Below are 18,416 nucleotides of genomic sequence, written 5' to 3'. Positions count from 1 at the left end.
CTACTACAATACTTACAGGGACTCTGGCCTCTGCGTCTTATCATGTGTGCCATATGTAAATTGTGCCATCATTCATGTTACAGTCAAATATCTGCTGACACATTACATCAACCTTTTTTTTTACTTTGCCCTTGGTGCGAATCCTTCTGCCCCTTTCACGAGTGAATTCAGATCAGACGATATGCAGAATATTCATTGGTAAGCATACGAGCATGTAGCTCATCTCATCTATTTCTCTTCTAACATCCTTTGACATTTCCAGTGGGCTGACTGAGTCAAGGCCTAGGCCTCTTCCCTTTATTTTAATGAGCACCTTCAACTCTTTCTGCCTCTCATCTATCTTATCTTCACTTGTTGTTTTTTAATATCTCTATCTCGTGTATTCATTTTCTTTTCTTGAGTTTTATATTGAGCATTATACAGCTGTTTTACATTCCCACCCTCCGCTTCTGCTACGTACAGCAGGTCACCTCCACCTCTTATCATCTTATCCTCCTACTCCACTGTCAGAAAATCAAATATGTCTATTCATTAAAATGTTTATAACAACTCTCCAGAGTTAAGACACTCCACGTGGCTTCAGTATGCTTGAAACAAACATGTTTCCATGACATTGTCTCACCTTGACTATGTGCAAGCTATACTGTAGATGTATGCAGCTAGAGTTGCAAAATTCTGGGAATTTTCAAAGTTGGAAACTTTCCATGGGAATTAACTAGAATTTATGGGAATAAACTAGTAATTTACAAAATTAAGGTTGCTCCTTAACAGAGAACTTAAATATAGTTGGGGAAAATATATTTTAGCATGATCTAGACTAAAATAACCAGGTTTCATGCAGGTCCACTTCTTCGTATCTGCTGTTCCTCAGTCACATGCACACAGCACACTGCTTACTGCAGGGCTATTGAGGCCACGCCCCCTACCTGCACAGGTGATTTCTGTACCTGGACCACACTTTAGAGCCCAGAGCACACAGAGACTATTGAAGACACACATATGAGCTTGTGGACTACACAATAAAGTTCAATAAAATAAATTCAAATTTGATAAAGTTCTACTTACAAATAAATCTGTTGAAATGTTTTTTAATTGTTTTATTTTGCACGTCTGCTTATGACAAAACAAACTGATTTATGTTTGGATATGATACAGTTTGTTTAAATTATTCACAATTTCAATCAAAGTTATTTTCCATACATTTCCATAATTCACAATTTCTGGTTTTGAATACATAATACATAATTTCTAAGCCTAACTTTAAATGGAAAGTTTCTAAAAAGTTTTCTTTGCAGCCCTATACATAGCACATATTAATCATTGAATTGAATTGAATATTACAGTGTGGGAGAATTGTACAAACTACTGTATGGATTCAGACACCTATCCCTTACCAGACTTTAGAAAACTCCTACAGAACACATTATACGACTGTTTGCACAGTTTCAAAGTTGTACTGTAACGTTACCTTAATATCTAAAACAGGACCCATTTCAAGGCACATATCACCCTAAAACAATGTGTCAGTGCAACCCATCGCAATCAAGCAGACACAATAAACCTGAGGAGAGAAAATGTTGATGCTGATAACAGAATAAAAAAATCTGTGACAGAAGTACCAAGATTTACAAAGGAACTGGATCTGTATTTGTTAATAACAAACAACAGATTATCACCTTTGGAAGCAGTTTGAGCACCTTGTGTGTGAGAATGTGTCGGCAGTTCATCAGTTCAATTTAATTTATGCCTGAATTTATTTGTTTAACGATACAAAAATCTTTAATTACCACTCGACAGATTTCACTTTTAATGAGTGCAAAGCTTACAGCCCCATCACCCGGAGTGAGTAATACATTTAAAGGTTTGTATCAAATATGCGTAAGAGACAACGCTTACAAAAGAAGAATAGAAAAAAAAGTCACTATTATCTTGTGGGGAGCATTGCCCCTCAAATAGACACATTTTCAATTACTACCACTGTGATTTGAACATGCTCCCTTTAGCATCATTATTATACAAAGGATCACCTCCTGTCCTCATCCTTGAACCCTTCACACACATTTATTTGGTGCAGAGTTATGAAGTCCTCTGAGCAAACTCATCCAGGTTGTGAAGAAAAGGACAAAAGCCTCTCAGAGGAAAGCAATAAGAAAAATGTAGCTCTTTAACATTTCTCTTTTCAGTGCAAGGTTTATTTAAACAGCACACAATGAGAGCAAGTCAAGACTGCTTCCTGTCTTCTAGCTTTGAAACATTCAGTTTGCTTTTTTGAGAGGTACATCCTAATTTGCTGCAAATAAAGAAAGACAAAAAAACACTATTATTTTAGTGTTTAACACTAAATCACCTGAAGGTACACATGAATAATAAATCTAGTTCATTACAGCACTTAGGCAAGGCAATTTATGGAGCTCATGAAGCTAACTGTCAGATTGTATTTTAAAGGAATCGCACACTCGCAGGAGAGCTGTTTCTCTGCAGAGAATTCTGGATCTAAATTGTGCAATTATTTAAATTGATTATTTTGAGCCTATATTTGTGGCTTTCCATTCAGGAAATCTGCATTACACTGTATATGAACACTCAGTTTACTTTACTTTTATGAACTGATTATTCACTGTCGAAGCAGAGCTTGCGTTAGTATTTCATTGTATCGCCGTTGCTGAAATTTTTGGCTGCTTTTTCTCTCCCACAACACAAAGGGAACATGAGTCACCTGTGGTGGTCCACAGGGGACACTGGTCACATTCATGCTTGAATATATGACATCAGGAACAAAAAAAAAAGTGACCTCTTTGTGAAAAATGAGCTGGTTGAAATGCAAAAAAGGGCACTACTAATTATCAGGGGCATTATTTGCCCTCTCATTTTTAATTTCACTGGCATTTTATGGACTTTCAAGGGCAGATTCAATCACCCAAAGCACATTCAGAGTGGGTCAGAGACTCATTTGGATACATTTACAACAAAGTGTAAATTCGAAACTCAGGTCCAATATGGACCTGAGTTTCGAATTTACACTTTGTGTCGACACTTGGTGTCACAGTCACTGTGATGACGCCACCATTCAGAAAGATGTGTTGATGAAAATGACACAAAGTGAGGATTTGTCAGAGAATTGTTTAAATAGGTGCTCATTAGTCAGATATATGCATGAAAAAATATTTCTGTGTCTTTTATGGCATGATGGCTGGAAAGATGATTTGCTTTCAGCCAAATGAAGTTCTTAGGAGCAGAAGTAAGTAGGTAGAACTCAACTTGCCGTTTTTCACTGCAGACGTGTTGACATGAAACAGCAGGACAGCACAGGTGTAAACAGTGAAATAAATGACGCTGCTTCAGTTTCAGGGTCCTGGTCTACTGTGGTGAATAGAACATCATTCATGTGGCTGTCTCTGAAATCACTCATCTATTTACTTTACTTTTTACTATTTCCTAAGTGTAGTGTCCGCCACATTATTTGAGTATGTAAATGTGTGAATTGTCCACGCGGCCAGTGTGTCTGCTGCTCATTTGATTTCATTTTCAGAGATGGGTATATTAAAATTATGTTTTGTTTTAAAATGCAAAAGATTAAGTTGAAACATAAAGCATTTGTATTCCCATGGTCAAAAAAGGATTAGCCAAATTAATTTTTTCTGCATGACAAAAATAAATTCACTACATTTTTTAATGCTCTGAGAGCAGATGAGGTCATTTACAAGACCCGAGCGGTGGTGGAAGGCTGATTCAAGACTAATTAAAGACTCTCTGTACTGTACTCTCTGTATGTATATATATATATATATATATATATATATATATATATATATATAAAATTAAACTCATGAAATGAACAGATACACACACATCCTCCTCTCTCCATTGACAAAAAGAAGAGAAGCAACTTGAGGCAAATTGTGCCAAAGTGTGACAAGAAGAGAAAAAACAGTGCTGGACTCGGATCACCTCCCTCGTATCAATGCACGATCCATAACTGCAGTAGAGGTATATAATTGTCATGTGAGGAGGCCCTTAGGTCCCACGGCCTTTTCTTTGCGTTTGCCAGAAAATTGACTGCTAAAGGACGAGATTTGATTGCAGCCTGAATGAGGGAACCTTTAGGACACAGAGAAAAAATAAATGAAGCAGTACAGAGTGCTTTTGTTCTCTCTGGCTGGCGAGATGCATCAGCGCTTGATGGGAGCCATTTATGGGACTGTTAACTTTGTCAGCCAAACAATGACTCCTCCTTAATTGACAGAATCCACTGTGGTTACTTCTCTGACTCTCTCTCTCTCTCTCTCTCTCTCTCTCTCTCTGTCTGTCTTTGTTTATGTCTCTCTATCTGTCTCACTCACTCCCCCCTCCTCATCCCCTGCCCCTACAGGGTTCCATGTTCCCAACTGTGTGTGAGAGCTACCATTAGACAGTTCGTCTAACAGGAGAGAGAGAGAGAGAGAGAGAGAGAGAGAGAGAGAGAGAGAGAGAGAGAGAGAGAGAAAGAGAGAGAGAGAGAGAGAGTGTGTGTGGAGGTATAAATAAATCCTCTTACCAAGCTGAATTGATTAATTGCATGTTGAGGCCCAAAAAGTGGCGTTTGGAGAGGCTACTGCTGGAGGAGAAGAGAGAGGAGAGCTATCAGGATTTCACTTTCATGTTCATTGACTCACTTATACACACACAAGTTGCATGAAGACTCCTTCCACAGCAGTAGATTCAAACTCAATACAAAAGACAAATCACAGATAAATGCACACACACACACACACACACACACACACAATGTAATCGAGATGCTTGGCAACTGCAGCGCTGAGAGGTTTGGAGAGAGGGAATAAAAGAGGCCACCTGCCTCAATTAGTTTGAGGACAGAGGGGTAGATGGAGGGAGGCAATGAGTGTGTGAGGGAGAGATGAAAAGAGACTGAGAGAGAGAGAGAGAGAGTGGGTGGGTGGGTGGAGAGGGGCTGGAGGGAGACAGAGATTGAGTGAGAGAGCTCCAGCGGAACAGAGAGAATAGGAGGAAAGAGAGAGGGGTGGAGATAGAGAGAGATGTGTGTGTGTGTGTGTGTGTGAGAGAGAGAGAGAGAGAGAGAGAGAGAGCACAGTGAGTGGCTGATTGGGGTTTTGAAGACCGATACTGAAGCCTCCAGATCTGGAACGAAGTCGCTGATTTTTAGTAGTCTGATATGGAGATGGAGAGGCCATTTTGTTTCCTCTCTGTTGTTCAGTCGGACGCAGACTGACAGACAGCTCATTAAAAACCACATAAATTTATATTAATAATAAAACATTTTTAACATGTAGACAGCTGATATCCAGATAACAGTTCATTGTGTTAGTCTGATTAGCAACTGGAGATACGTATCTGTTGTCATCAGATGATAGTCTGGACACGGACTGTTGGCCTGCATTCAAAGCCTGCTCAAACATGATTGGTCGATACTACTTGACCTACAAATGAACTACAAATGGAAACCAGAATGTTACCAATGCCAAAGATTCTCCATTCATCTGCAGGCTCACGTTACCTGTACATTTAAAAAGTCATGTTCTAGCTGTAGTTTTTTAGTCTCCTAAAAACATCACACCAGGGGTATTTTATTATTTTTTTAGCAATCCAGTGTAATTATTCATACAGCACAACATAATAACAGTTATCAACTTCACAAGTTATCTTAGGACACTTTCCATATAGCAGTTCTAGACTGTCCTCTTCCCATCCTGAGCAAGCACTTGATTTATTCCTCATGAGTTTATGGTCCCAATCTCTAGTTAGAAGTCTTCTTCCACACAGCATGATGTTCATTTAGTAAATTATGGTCCCATTTAGAGTAAAATAGACAGATTAAACAACCACTGTGATGACAAAGGAAAAAAAAAGATGAATTAAGTTTTATGTTGCCATGTGTCAATTACTGATGATCAAACACTCAGTAGCTTTTTGGACTCCATGAGATGTTTTCATGAGAACATGTTTTGCTAATGTAACATGATTGAATATGAATGTGAAAAACCTTGTAGCTGATGGAGCCAAAGTTTAGAAGGAATGAACCAGAGGACTCAAACTGGTAAATAAATATTGGCACTGATTACAATATTCAATAAAAGCTCAGGATGACAAAGAAGTAGAAGAGAGAGACACAACTCTGTTTTTGTTGTTAACACATAAAAGCTACACGTATTTGGTTGCTGCCTCCTTTAGATGGTTTACTTTTTAATAACTGTCAGCTTGACTCTGCTGCAGACTCCCTACTGGGCGAGATTATAAACCTTCTCTCTCTCTCTCTCTCTCTCTCTCTCTCTCTCTCTCTTTACACACAGATGCACACACACACAAAAGCAGTTAAGTAGCAGCACTGCATTAGAGTGGCAGCGAGGGAGTTAAAGCGAGAAGATGGAGAGATGGAAGGTAGGATCAGATGTCAGGGAGGGCTTTTCTTTTCTTTATGTGGGTGCCCGTGTGCTCCTATCCTTGTGAGAACCAGTCTGAGCCGGACACTTCCACAATGAGGACATTTTGCCAGTTCAAATTTCTCCTTGGGTCTGTGTTGGATTAAGTCTGTGGTTCTGTACAGACGGCAGAGTTGTAGATATGAGGGTTTGTCTTCCCGCCTTTAGAGGAACCCATTTGCTGCCATTCATTATTGTACTGTGGGAAAAACAGCTTCCACAGGGAGAGCATCCATCGCAGTAAACAAGCACCCGACAATTCTTTTGTCAAACTTTCTGTTTAATTCTGTCTTCATTGTGTCAGAGTTGAGTTTTCCATATCAGCGCACACATTCGGGGACTTCTCATTAGACCACACAACCTTTCAGACTCTTTGATGAGTGAAGCCAGAGGGAGTGCAGTTTACAATGTAACCTTTTAAAAATGTAATGTTCAAGTGAGTGTGCTGCAAACTGTTTGGGGAAATGTAACCTAGATAGAGACAAGTCTACCGCTCTAACAAATAAACTTTCATTGGCACCAGTGTTGACTTTGGTACAATTTGTCACTATCTTATTTGACCTATATCTACGTGATACCAGTATGACAGTGGCCCAACAGATGCTTGTCGCTAACAAAAATGAGTGTTGGTGTAATGATGGCTTGTTTTGCCCTGCGTTGTGTATCTTTGTGAAGGACAAATAGCAGCATCTGAGATGTAGAACAGTGAAGTCTGTTTCTGACCACTTCTGTATGCCACGAAAAGCCATGAAAGTCAAGCTATGATTGGTCCAATGTGTCTTCCATGCCTTTCTGCCAGGCAATAATTTATGACTCTACGATTACATGATATGGCACGGTATCCATCTTAAGAGGCAAAAACCTTCATTGTATTATCATTGTATTATTTTTTTACAGTCTACTTTCTTTTTTTTTTGCCTTTTGTTTTGATAATGACAGCTAAGGAATGACAGGGAGGGAGGGGTCACAGGGAATCAAACCACAGGCCTTTGTACATAGGGTGCATGCTCTACCAGTGTTGGTCTACAACTATCATTGTTAGAAAGGTGAGAAATATTTAGATTTTCACCACAAAAAATACCTACTTGAAAATGTGCTCCACCCAGATAGCATGGCAACATCGATTAAATTTTGAAATTCTATCCGAATCATCATTTTGGTTGAGATTGAATAATTAGTGATAATTAATTACATTCAGTGTTGATGCAATGTTGGTCTGCAATCTGGGCAGCGTATTGAGGCAAGCCAAGCTTGCTGTAGCTGTCAGACCTGTTTGCATCTGGAGTGTCTTCTGCAACAGTTTAGATTCGGGCACATGATTGGAGAGGATGTAGTTTGGTTTAACTGGATGGTTAGGGATCATTGACGTTGTTGTTAATGACATTTACTGTAATATTAATTGCCTCACCCTGGATGAACCACCTCCTTGATGGTGGTATCTCCCCTCCAGGTGCGTATAACATCAAACATTATACTACTTTCATCTTTTCTCCCATCAGACCAGACTCATAATTCTTCAGGTTGACAGATGGTCACAAACATGTCATCACTATGCATTTGGGGGAGCTAGCTAAGCAGGTGATGTTGGCAAAAATGTTGTCTCCATTGTAAATTGAATGTCCTGCATCCTCCTGTTCTCATGAGTTTGGACTCCCGAGTTCAACTTGCCAAGTTCAAACAACCATGAACCCAATTTCAGACTTGGCATACTGTGAGGGCGGTCTTAGAAAGGGAGCACAACTGGTGAAAACTGTATAAGGAGGAGGGAAAGATGAATGTAATGAAAAGTACACTTTCTCAATGAATTTTTCCAAAATGAAGTACATGCTTGTTTTTTTGGGGAATGTGAAAGCTGTCAGTCTGTGACCTCACTGAGGATGAACATTATTTATCAGGTCTCTTTGCAGCAGTGACTTTTTTTTTATAACCAAACGTGGCCAAAGAAATCACACAAATAAAGAAGAATAAACGCTGTAGACAAGAGGTCCCCACAAATATTTAAAGACGAATAAACGCTGTAGACAAGAGGTCCCCACAAATACTGTACCGAGAAAAGTGTGTATCTTGCTTGGCCTGTTTCAGGTGTCTGTCCTGTTAATGGGCTGGAAGGTTTAAGGGTTAGGGGAGAGACAAGATGCCCAGTTCAGGCAATCAAGATTGGGCAAGAGTCGAACACAGGCCTCCTGTTCTCTGCTGCACAGCAGCTGGCCGACGGGCTCTGGGAATTGGGGTTGATTTACACACACATACACACACACACACACACACACACACAGACAGCTCTGGTCACAAGCCTAATTCACACAGGGACATGGACTCTGCTTCCCTATCTCTAATTGAGATGTATAGCCCTTTGTTCAACAGCTTAGAGATGCCACAGCATCACCCACTAACCTCAGTAGCCTCCAGCTACAGCAGCCCTCACACTGTGTCCTGGGGAACTTTAGTGGTCGTTAGGGAAGTGGAATGAGTTGCAGAGGTCTTTATCAGCAAAAACAGTTATTAATCTATATAATATATAATATAATTCTTGTGGAGAAATATTCCATTGAGAGAATAAATGAGCATTGCTCTTGTAGTCTAGAATGTAGTATCACCTTCTCCAGATGTGCAGGTTGATTTTTTGGTCTGATACAGGAACTACATTTCAAGGCTGAAATATAGGCCACACCTTTCCTGTTTGTAATCACTCTATGCTTTCATTTTTCAAACCCTAAACATGAGCTCTTTAATGAGTAATTCACCAAGAGGAAAATTGCAGCCTAACAGTGGAAGCAATTATTATGCAGACAGTAGAATGATATTATTAGAAGTAATAAGCGAGGATTATACTTCATACTTGGTGAATTGGCATGGACGAGGACCCTTCAAATGAAACTGGAATGAGGGGAATTAATCAGAGAGAAGTGTCTGAGCTAAATATCAATTATCAGAAATAAAATGTTTCAATTCATGTATTGAAACCAATTTAGACTCATTTCAGCTGCTTTATCTGCAATCATCACTGTCAGAGTTACTATCAGTGTTCCACCACCACCACTATCATCATCATCATTATCACCGTCTTCATCATCTTCCTCGTGCTTGTATTGTGGTTGTGGAGCTTGTATACTAATAGTTACATTTGTATTAGTGATTCCTTCAGTGTTCTATGTTCTATGATTATTAGCATCAGCAGAAGAATCATTATAATCCTCTTTGTTATATTGGGCAGATGGTGTTGGTGACTCATCCAGCATTGGTTTTCACTATACAGTTGAACTGCATTTAAAGCGGGTTAATTGAACATGGGATTTGAAATTTGATCCTGCTAGCTTTTCAAACAGCAGCTGCTTTGGTCAGTAGTCTATCTATAATTTCAACTGTTTCATGGCCAGAAGATGACAAAGACTTTGTGTTTCTGCTACTAAAAACTCAGAGCTGTATATTTTATACACTCTAAAGAAACTCATTCTGTAGAACATCTGCAGAGGAAATATCAGCCGAATATCAGTGCATCATGTGTAAAACTGAAGCCTGAAATTAAATATGACAGAATTAGAAAATTGAACTTCATCCTCCTCCTTCATTCCAACAAGACAAAGAGACATTTTCACCAATGGTTTGGGGATGTAAAGAGACAAGATGGTTCAAATTTGCTGTTATGTGTTTTATATAATCTCACATTCAGTGTTTCAGAGGTTTTAGACAGTTAGATGAAAAAAACAGGTTTGAAAATGTCTATGGAGCCCAGAAACTGATAAAATGTAAAAAGAAAAAGCTTATCAGACAAGTCAAAAGTGAAAACAGTGCCACTCCAGACCACTTTTACCTGTGGTTCTGCCTAAGCGGCTGGCTCAGTAGAGTGAAGGGAGTTGTGCTTTGTCAGTTTTAAGTTTTTAAAGGTAACCTGTGGAGTTTTTGAAAAGTGACTGAGGTGTTTTATGGAGCATCCCTGATGATTGAAGCCTCATCACTCACAAGCTATTTTTCATTTGATACAAGCTCTGACACAAAGTAATGAAAAAGTATGTCTGCTTTCTCTGTGTAAGTAAATCAATTATACCACCTTCCTTAACACTCAGGTCAGGCTTCTTCACAATGGCAACAAATCAAAGTCTTCATACATGACAAAATCAGACAAAAAAAGTTCTCCCTTCCTTTGTTACAGTATGTCTTCGCTCTAAAAGTCTACACTTGCTTTTTGCTGTTAGATTATTTGGACTTGTGTTGGATTTTCGTGCATTCTTTAAACTTCCATTTAATTTCTGAACAACAGGCAAACATCAAAGTGTCGTCATTTCTTGACAAACCTTCTTGAAGCAGCATGTGAGTCCATTCATGTTTCATTCCTGCACACAATCTTTTGAGGGCTGTAGGACCAAATTAATCTTTTTGAAGCAGAAGTTGTTTAAACATGATTGCCTCTTGAAGCAGTATGAGTGTCCAAACACAATTCATTTTTATCTTGAGAAGCAGTGGACAGAACCGGTGTTAACCACTTACAAAGCACAAACCCAGTTTTGTACCTGAGAGAGGCGGATGCGTGTGCATCTGGACAATCTTTCTCATCTTTCACTGTGTTATGTCTGTTCTCTTCTCATTTCTTGGTTCTAACCTGACAGTGTGTACGCAGTGATGTTTACCAAAGGATACACTGGGTGCAGAAGTTAATGTCGCACAAATTAGTGCAAGAGAAGGTCATGTAAACAGACCTTCTTGTTAAGAGAATAGATTTTGATTGGCAGGTGTTAATTACCTACACTTTCTATATCCACAGGCCAGAAAATCCCTGCTGATATTTCATACTCAAATCTGTGTTTGTGCTTGATGTGAACTTGAACCTATATGGAGCTTGTCACTGAAGTTGAAGTTCATTTTGTGGTTTGGTGATGGTGTTTCCAGTCACTTCATTTGATGATAGTGAGTGTTGGCGGCAGGAGTCTTTTAAAAACATTGTTACGACACTGCTGGGAGGCTTCTTTATTGTCCCAAGAAGTAGGGCGATGTTGTTGTACCTCTCAGGATGAGGACATGATGGATGGATGGATATAAAATGTATTGTCATTTAGTTATGATGACTTGTTAGCCCGCTGGCACCTTTTTAGACCAATTGGCTCCCAATTTACTGACATTTGACACTTAGGAATAATCTTACAGGAACTGTGTCTTAATACAATCAGTTGTACAAATGGGTAAGTTGGATAATGAGATTTTCAGATTATGAGGATTTGTAATAGAAACAATCTACAGTATCATGCAGTGGCTTAAGGAGAGAGTCTCATTAATCAAACTGTGATTTTCATCAACAGATCGCATTCTGATCAATCAAAGCTAAATATTTCGACTGCTAAATGTCCAGTTGTTCCCTTATACTCAGACACCACCACCGCTCCAAAGGTGCATCTATACTGAGTCTGTCCAAACCCCAGTGGCATGGAATGATAAAACAACTGCTGGATGGCTTACTATGAAGTTTAGAACACATACTTGTGTTTGTGTTAAAAGCTAATTAGCACACTATGATAAGTTTAGCTCATCTAATAGTGAGAATAGACAGCATCATATCTGATGAATATCAGCATGTTAGCGTGCAGATTTGATTTGTTCCAGAGTGAGACCCACGAGAAGGAAGGGCAGGACACACACACACACACACACACACACACACACACACACACACACACACACACACACACACACACACAAACAGCTTCCACAATAAGCTCCTGCTGCTGGACCTATGTGTGAGTGTCTGGAAAGCATACATGCAGGCAATGCAGTGTTCAGGAAAATGTCTGCTGTCAAAGAGATGGCTAACACATTTAAAGCCCCACACACACACATTTTACTTGTCTGTCACCTTCACAACATCCATGATCAAGGGTGACTTGACTTTGCTTAAAGGAAAAGTCTGTGAGAGTGCATGTATGTCTTTTCCAGACTCGAGGTAGAATATTAAATTCTTTACTCAGCGTTTGTTGGATGCAATTGACAGTAGGTAATGTTGTGCTTCACTTCATTTATAAGCTGATTGTACCAGGCTTTTGGTCTCTATAGCTAATTTCCCTATTCATGACAACTGTACTGAGGGTGAATTTATATACAACTCACCTGTGCAGATTATATTAAGGCTTACAGGCTACTCCAATAAGTCTCTTAGGACTTTGCAGTTAATTCAGAATGCTGCTGCACGTGTTCTGACAGGTACCAAGATCAGAGATCACATCTCTCCCATTTTGGCTTCCTTGCATTGGCTACCTATTAAATCTAGAATAGAATTTAAAATTCTTCTCCTTACTTACAAAGCTCTTCATGGTCAGGCACCATCATATCTAAAAGAGCTCATAGTACCTTACTACCCCTCTAGAACACTGCGCTCTCAGGACGCTGGGTTCCTTGTGGTTCCCATAGTCTCCAAAAGTAGATTGGGAGCCAGAGCTTTCACCTATCAGGCTCCTCTTCTGTGGAACAAACTACCATTCTGAGTTCGGGGGGCAGACACGGTCAACACTTTTAAGAATAGACTTAAGACTTTCCTTTTTGATAAACCTTATAGTTAGGGCTGGCTCAGGTCATCCCTTAGTTATGCTGCCATAGGATTAGACTGCCGGGGGACTCTCCTTCCCTTCTTTCTCTCTCCCTCTTTCTCTCTCTCTCTCTCTTCCTCTCTCTCCCTCTTACCATCTGTAAACATACATGTCTCATTAATGCATGTTACTAACCAAACTTCCCCAGAGTTTCTGTCTCTGTCCTCCAGCAGGTTCTCGTGGATCGTGGCTCCTGCTGTGATCCTGCACGACGTCCACTACACATATTATTACTGTCATTATTGCTACCATATCTGTTACTGTGGTCATTTTATCATTCATTGTAATTCATTGTCATTTTATCATTCATTGTGAGTCATTGTCATTTTATCATTCATTGTAATTCATTGTCATTTTATCAGTCATTGTAATTGTACAATATGTTTGTGTTGATTTGTTCTGTACACGTGACATCTATTGCACGTCTGTCCATCCTGGGAGAGGGATCCCTCCTCTGTGGCTCTTCCTGAGGTTTCTTCCACCTTTTTTCCCTGTTAAAGGTTTTTTGTGGGCAAGTTTTTCCTCACTGGAACCGAGGGTCTAAGGACAGAGGGTGTCACTCCCTGTACAGATTGTAAAGCCCTCTGAGGCAAATGTACTTTGTGACTTTGGACTATACAAATAAAATCTGATTTGATTTGATTTGATTTACGCCTAAAATGCACTGCATGCGGAACAGCTCCGGAACAGCTCTGCTCTGGAACGACAGCGTACTCCACCCTCTGCCAGCTCACACATAATCCATTTGTGATGTGCACTCCACTGGACACAGAGCGTCGCAAGTAAGTGTGAGATCTCGTGAATTCACGCATAATCACGCGATATTACTGGCAGTAGTCTCTTTGACTCCTGCAATGGCATTCCACGCCACATCTTTTTTTCTGGTGTCCTTATAAAAAGGATGTGAGGCGTCATAAATGATAGGCTGATTTTGGACCTCCAGAATCAACTTCTCCTCATCCATGGTGTCCACGGGGTGAAAAGATGCCTGAAAACCTCTGACTTGTTGACTGCGCCGTGCTCCGGCGTCCGTGAAAAATAGAAGCTCTGCGTATGTGTTGAGGAGGGCTGCCGGTCGCTGCAGTCGTTCCGGAGCCGTGACGCAGTGGAGACGGAGACTGTGTGAGCTGACACATTGACTAACACTGAAACGTATCAGCTCCATCACTGAAACGTCTCTGAGACTATGTCTATGTTTTTTATCTACAGTCTATAGGTGCAACAAGATGACAGACACACATCACCACGCCAGGAGCCGCACTATAGAATAAAATTAGAATAAAAGGAGGGAAAGGGGAAGCTAGGAGAGCAAAGAGAGGGAGTGGCAGATACAAATTTGCGCTGACCCCCAGCCACTTTGAGAGACAAATTACATCGGTGAACCATTTTCCCCACTTTCCCCCTCATTCATTACAGCTCTCTGCAGGATAACAACAAATGAATGGCTGCTGTAGGAAATCTATGTTCCACTAGTGTGTCAACATGGCCCCCACTATTCAATGACCAGTGGCTGTCTCTATTGCTATGCACTGTGCCAAAATACACTGTAATGCACTTCATTTCTCCCAGAGTAATCCTCATCGGCAATCGTTAACCACTACAGAGAAATGAATTTTCTGCAATGGTCGAGTTATGAGGCGGATAGATCTCAGATGCAAACACATGGTTGGGTTTTATCCTGGCTATATGTAGCCAATAGTCTTCTTTTATGGCTTTTATTAGGATTCAGATATCCTGTTGTTAGTATATGCTCGTTTTCTTATGGCTCTTTCTCACTGGTTACAGCTAATCAATATGCTTTTATCATTATTGTTTTTCAATTAATAGACCTGTGAAATTTGTACTGTGTGGAGTATTTGTTTGGTTAATACAGTATTTATTGGTGTACACAGTGGGTAGAATGCCTTGTGATGAGCACTGAGTATCATTCAAATGATAACACTCCAGATTTATATAATCCTGTCATAAAGTAAAGTAAACACACACTGAAGCAAATTCAGAATTATTTTCTCTTCTGCACAGATGTCTCAGACTGATGAAAGTATGGCAGAGCTTCTATAATATTTCTTTTGAGAAGGGGGAGGTGATGTAAAGACTTTTACTCTTTTTGATGATGGATTAAATTCAAAGCGCTAGTGCTTGCATACAAAGTTGTCTCCGGTACTGCACCTACCTACCTCAACGCTCTTGTACAGGCATATGTTACCTCACAACCACTTCGCTCCTCCAATGAGCGACGCCTGGCTCTGCCACCTGTTCAATCCAAACTTTTTTCATTTGTCGTTTGTCATTTGCCTACCAGTTCCTACCAGATCAGGGGCGTCCCTCTCTACCTTTAAAAACCTCCTGAAGACCTCCAGCTCTTCAGAGAGGACCTCCTCTCCTGGCACTACCTACAACTGGACATGAGAAAGCTACCCATTTAAGAATTGTCATAGCACTTATTGTTGCACTAACGCTTTCTTATCGCACTGTACCTTGATTGTTCCCTTCTCTGTAAGTTGCTTTGGATAAAAGTGTCAGCTAAATGTAAATGTAAATGTTTTATTTAAATATGTTCATATATGTGGGTGACATCGGGGGCTACACCATACATTTCAGTTTGCAACCCTATGTTTTAAAATCACACATCATGATTCTAACTGTGAATTTTTTTTTTTTTTTTTATCTTTAAGTTCTTCATTCTTCACCTCAGCCACGTCCTCTTACACCCTGTTACCTTAAATTTATCCATAAGATTACAGTACTGGTTGATTAGTGCACAGCTCTTTGGTGGTAGCAGCAGTGACTGTGGTGTAAAAAAAACAGTGACTTTGTCAGAAACAGAGCAGAAAAGCAGCTGGTGTTTACAACGTCAGAATCAGTTTTGCTTTTCTTCGTCCTGCAGTGAGCAGTAGTTGGTCACACTTTTGATGAACAATCACAGTCAGTGCTAACCTTGATCAAAACCGTCAAATAGTGATGCTGTATTGTTTGAAGGACATCTGAACACAGTATAGGAACAAACTATAAACTATAAAACTATAAAGCAAAGTAATTACATGATGCTGACAACTACCAGTACCAAAAATGGGGCTTTATTTGATGAAAACATTCTTTAACCCAAAGCCAGTATATGCATGTGCCTAAACCTAAACAAACAAAACCATAATCATCCAATCAGAAAACACCAATATGAATATGTTTGTGTGATTCGTAATCATTTTGGAAGGCAGCAACAAACCATATCAACTTGCCAACACTGGCACATGATCAGAAACATAAACAACAAAGCAATCCCTTATTAAACTTATTGTGAATAAAGTACTGGACATGTGAACAGATGGATTGACTGACTGGCATCACCATCTTTGGGGCCACGCCATCAGTAGAAATGTAACTCTGACTCTTTTTTTTTTTATATTGGTTGAAGTATTGTTCAGTGGCAGCTCCATCCAGAAACAGTGAACAGTAAACTGTATTTGGAACATCTAATGGTGCACCAAGAGAACTGAGGGCTTTACAGCTAAGACTTTGTAAAGACTTTGACCCATTCATGGACAGTTTCAAAGCACACATGCAGATGTCCAGGTACATTATCACCAGTGTATGAACAATATGTGTGTCAGAAATGTTCCCAACATATATTCAGTGTATGTCGGAGCAACACACGCATGCTTCAGGATAATATTGTTAAATTCTATGAAGTCAGCATTGATGTTTAATTATGTTCAAAGTCCTGTTTGAGATATTCTTCATGGTATTTTAGAGTTTCTCATTTCCTGGTAAATAATACAAAAATATATATGTGCATGACACATCCTGCACTCGGGGGTTATAAGGGATATAAACATGAATCACAGCAGGCAAAAGCACAACCTAATAACTTTATTCAGTGATTTTGTTGAAACTGGATCAGATTGTATACACAATGTATTGATTTGGTCAATTTACAGAGCTTCCTAATGAACAAACAGTTTTATCAACTTGCTAAAGTAACTAACCACTAATTAACTGCTGCTAACTGAATCTGACTTTAGCAGGAACAGGCGAGCTCAGCGGTTGGGCCAGCACAGCCTCAGAGACCAACAGGGAATAATGTTACACTACTGAGGTGATTTACAGACTTTACTGATGTAGCAAAGAGCAAACTGTCTTTAGCCAACCAAATGGACTCAGCACTGGTCTCATGTGTTTGTCCCCATGTGTTGGTCCAGCCGTCATACCAATGCCTGCAATGCACAGGCATTTTTCCCTCATGTACACATTCATTATTTTAAATTTGCCATAAAGTGCCTATATACGCCTATATTTGTATGATCCAACACTTTCCAGAAGGCAGGACAGACGAGGTTATATGGGGCCAGTGAAGCGAGGAGATCATGAGAAGAGAGAGGAAGAGAGTGAAGAAAAAAGGCTTGAAAGAGAGAAACAGGAAGAAAATGTGTGAGAGGGAGAGTCAGATAGAGAAAGTGGTTTAAAAATGGACGCATCAAGCTGCTCCAAGCCACAGAGAGAGAGAGGAAAGGTCATCACCATCCTTTTAAATTACACTTCGCCGAGTGGGTAACGTTCACTTTGTGTGACCGCAGAGTTCAGCCGAGTGGGCAGAAGGTTCACATTCGGGTTGGAGAGCGTTCAATCTCACCCTCTTCCTGTCTCTTTCTCTCTTTCACTTCTTCTTTTCTTTGTTGTGACATATTCTTCTTCCTGGATGTGAGTGCAGGGGAAGAAAACACTGATAGTGTCAGTTGCATCTCAGCATATTTACATTCTTTATTAACACGACTGTGACAATGCTGGCAAGGCAATGTAATGTTTCTGTGGAGGTTAATGATGACAAACAAATTCAATAAATCTCAGCAATAATAGAATAAAAAATGCATTTGTTTACAGTTCAAACATGTGACAGTGTGACTACATGACATGTAGCTCCACTGCAGGCCTGATGTGAGGGTTTGTTTTTGTTTCTTTTTTAAACGTTGTTGCATGCCAAGATCCACTACTAGTATTGTTAAAAATAACATGAAAAAAAAAACACAAGATGTTTGAATGATCCGGAAATTATATATATATATATATATATAATATATATAGCTTTAGCTAGAGCTGAGCATGTTACATTTCTCTGAGTTGTAAAACTTCATTCAGTGCAGAGTAGCTTAGCTCACTAAACTTTCCAGGTAGCTTGTCTAACACTGATAGCCATGGCCACTAGATCAGTGAAAGAAGGTTTGAATGCTGACTTTAATTCATTGAGACATCAAAGATTGTCAGGTGTGTGTGTGGGATGTGGGCTGTGGGATCAGGTGACTGAAACAGACAGGAACTCGCTGAGGGCAAACGCTTTTTGTGACAGAACCTGGAAGGATGACAGGTAAAACAGACAGGGAAGGAAAGAGCTGGCTGACAGCATGACCCTAATTGGGTCAAG

The sequence above is a fragment of the Larimichthys crocea genome, chromosome I (genome assembly GCF_000972845.2).
Source record: "Larimichthys crocea isolate SSNF chromosome I, L_crocea_2.0, whole genome shotgun sequence".
NCBI lineage: Eukaryota > Metazoa > Chordata > Actinopteri > Sciaenidae > Larimichthys > Larimichthys crocea.
Note: the sequence above shows the minus strand (reverse complement) of the source record.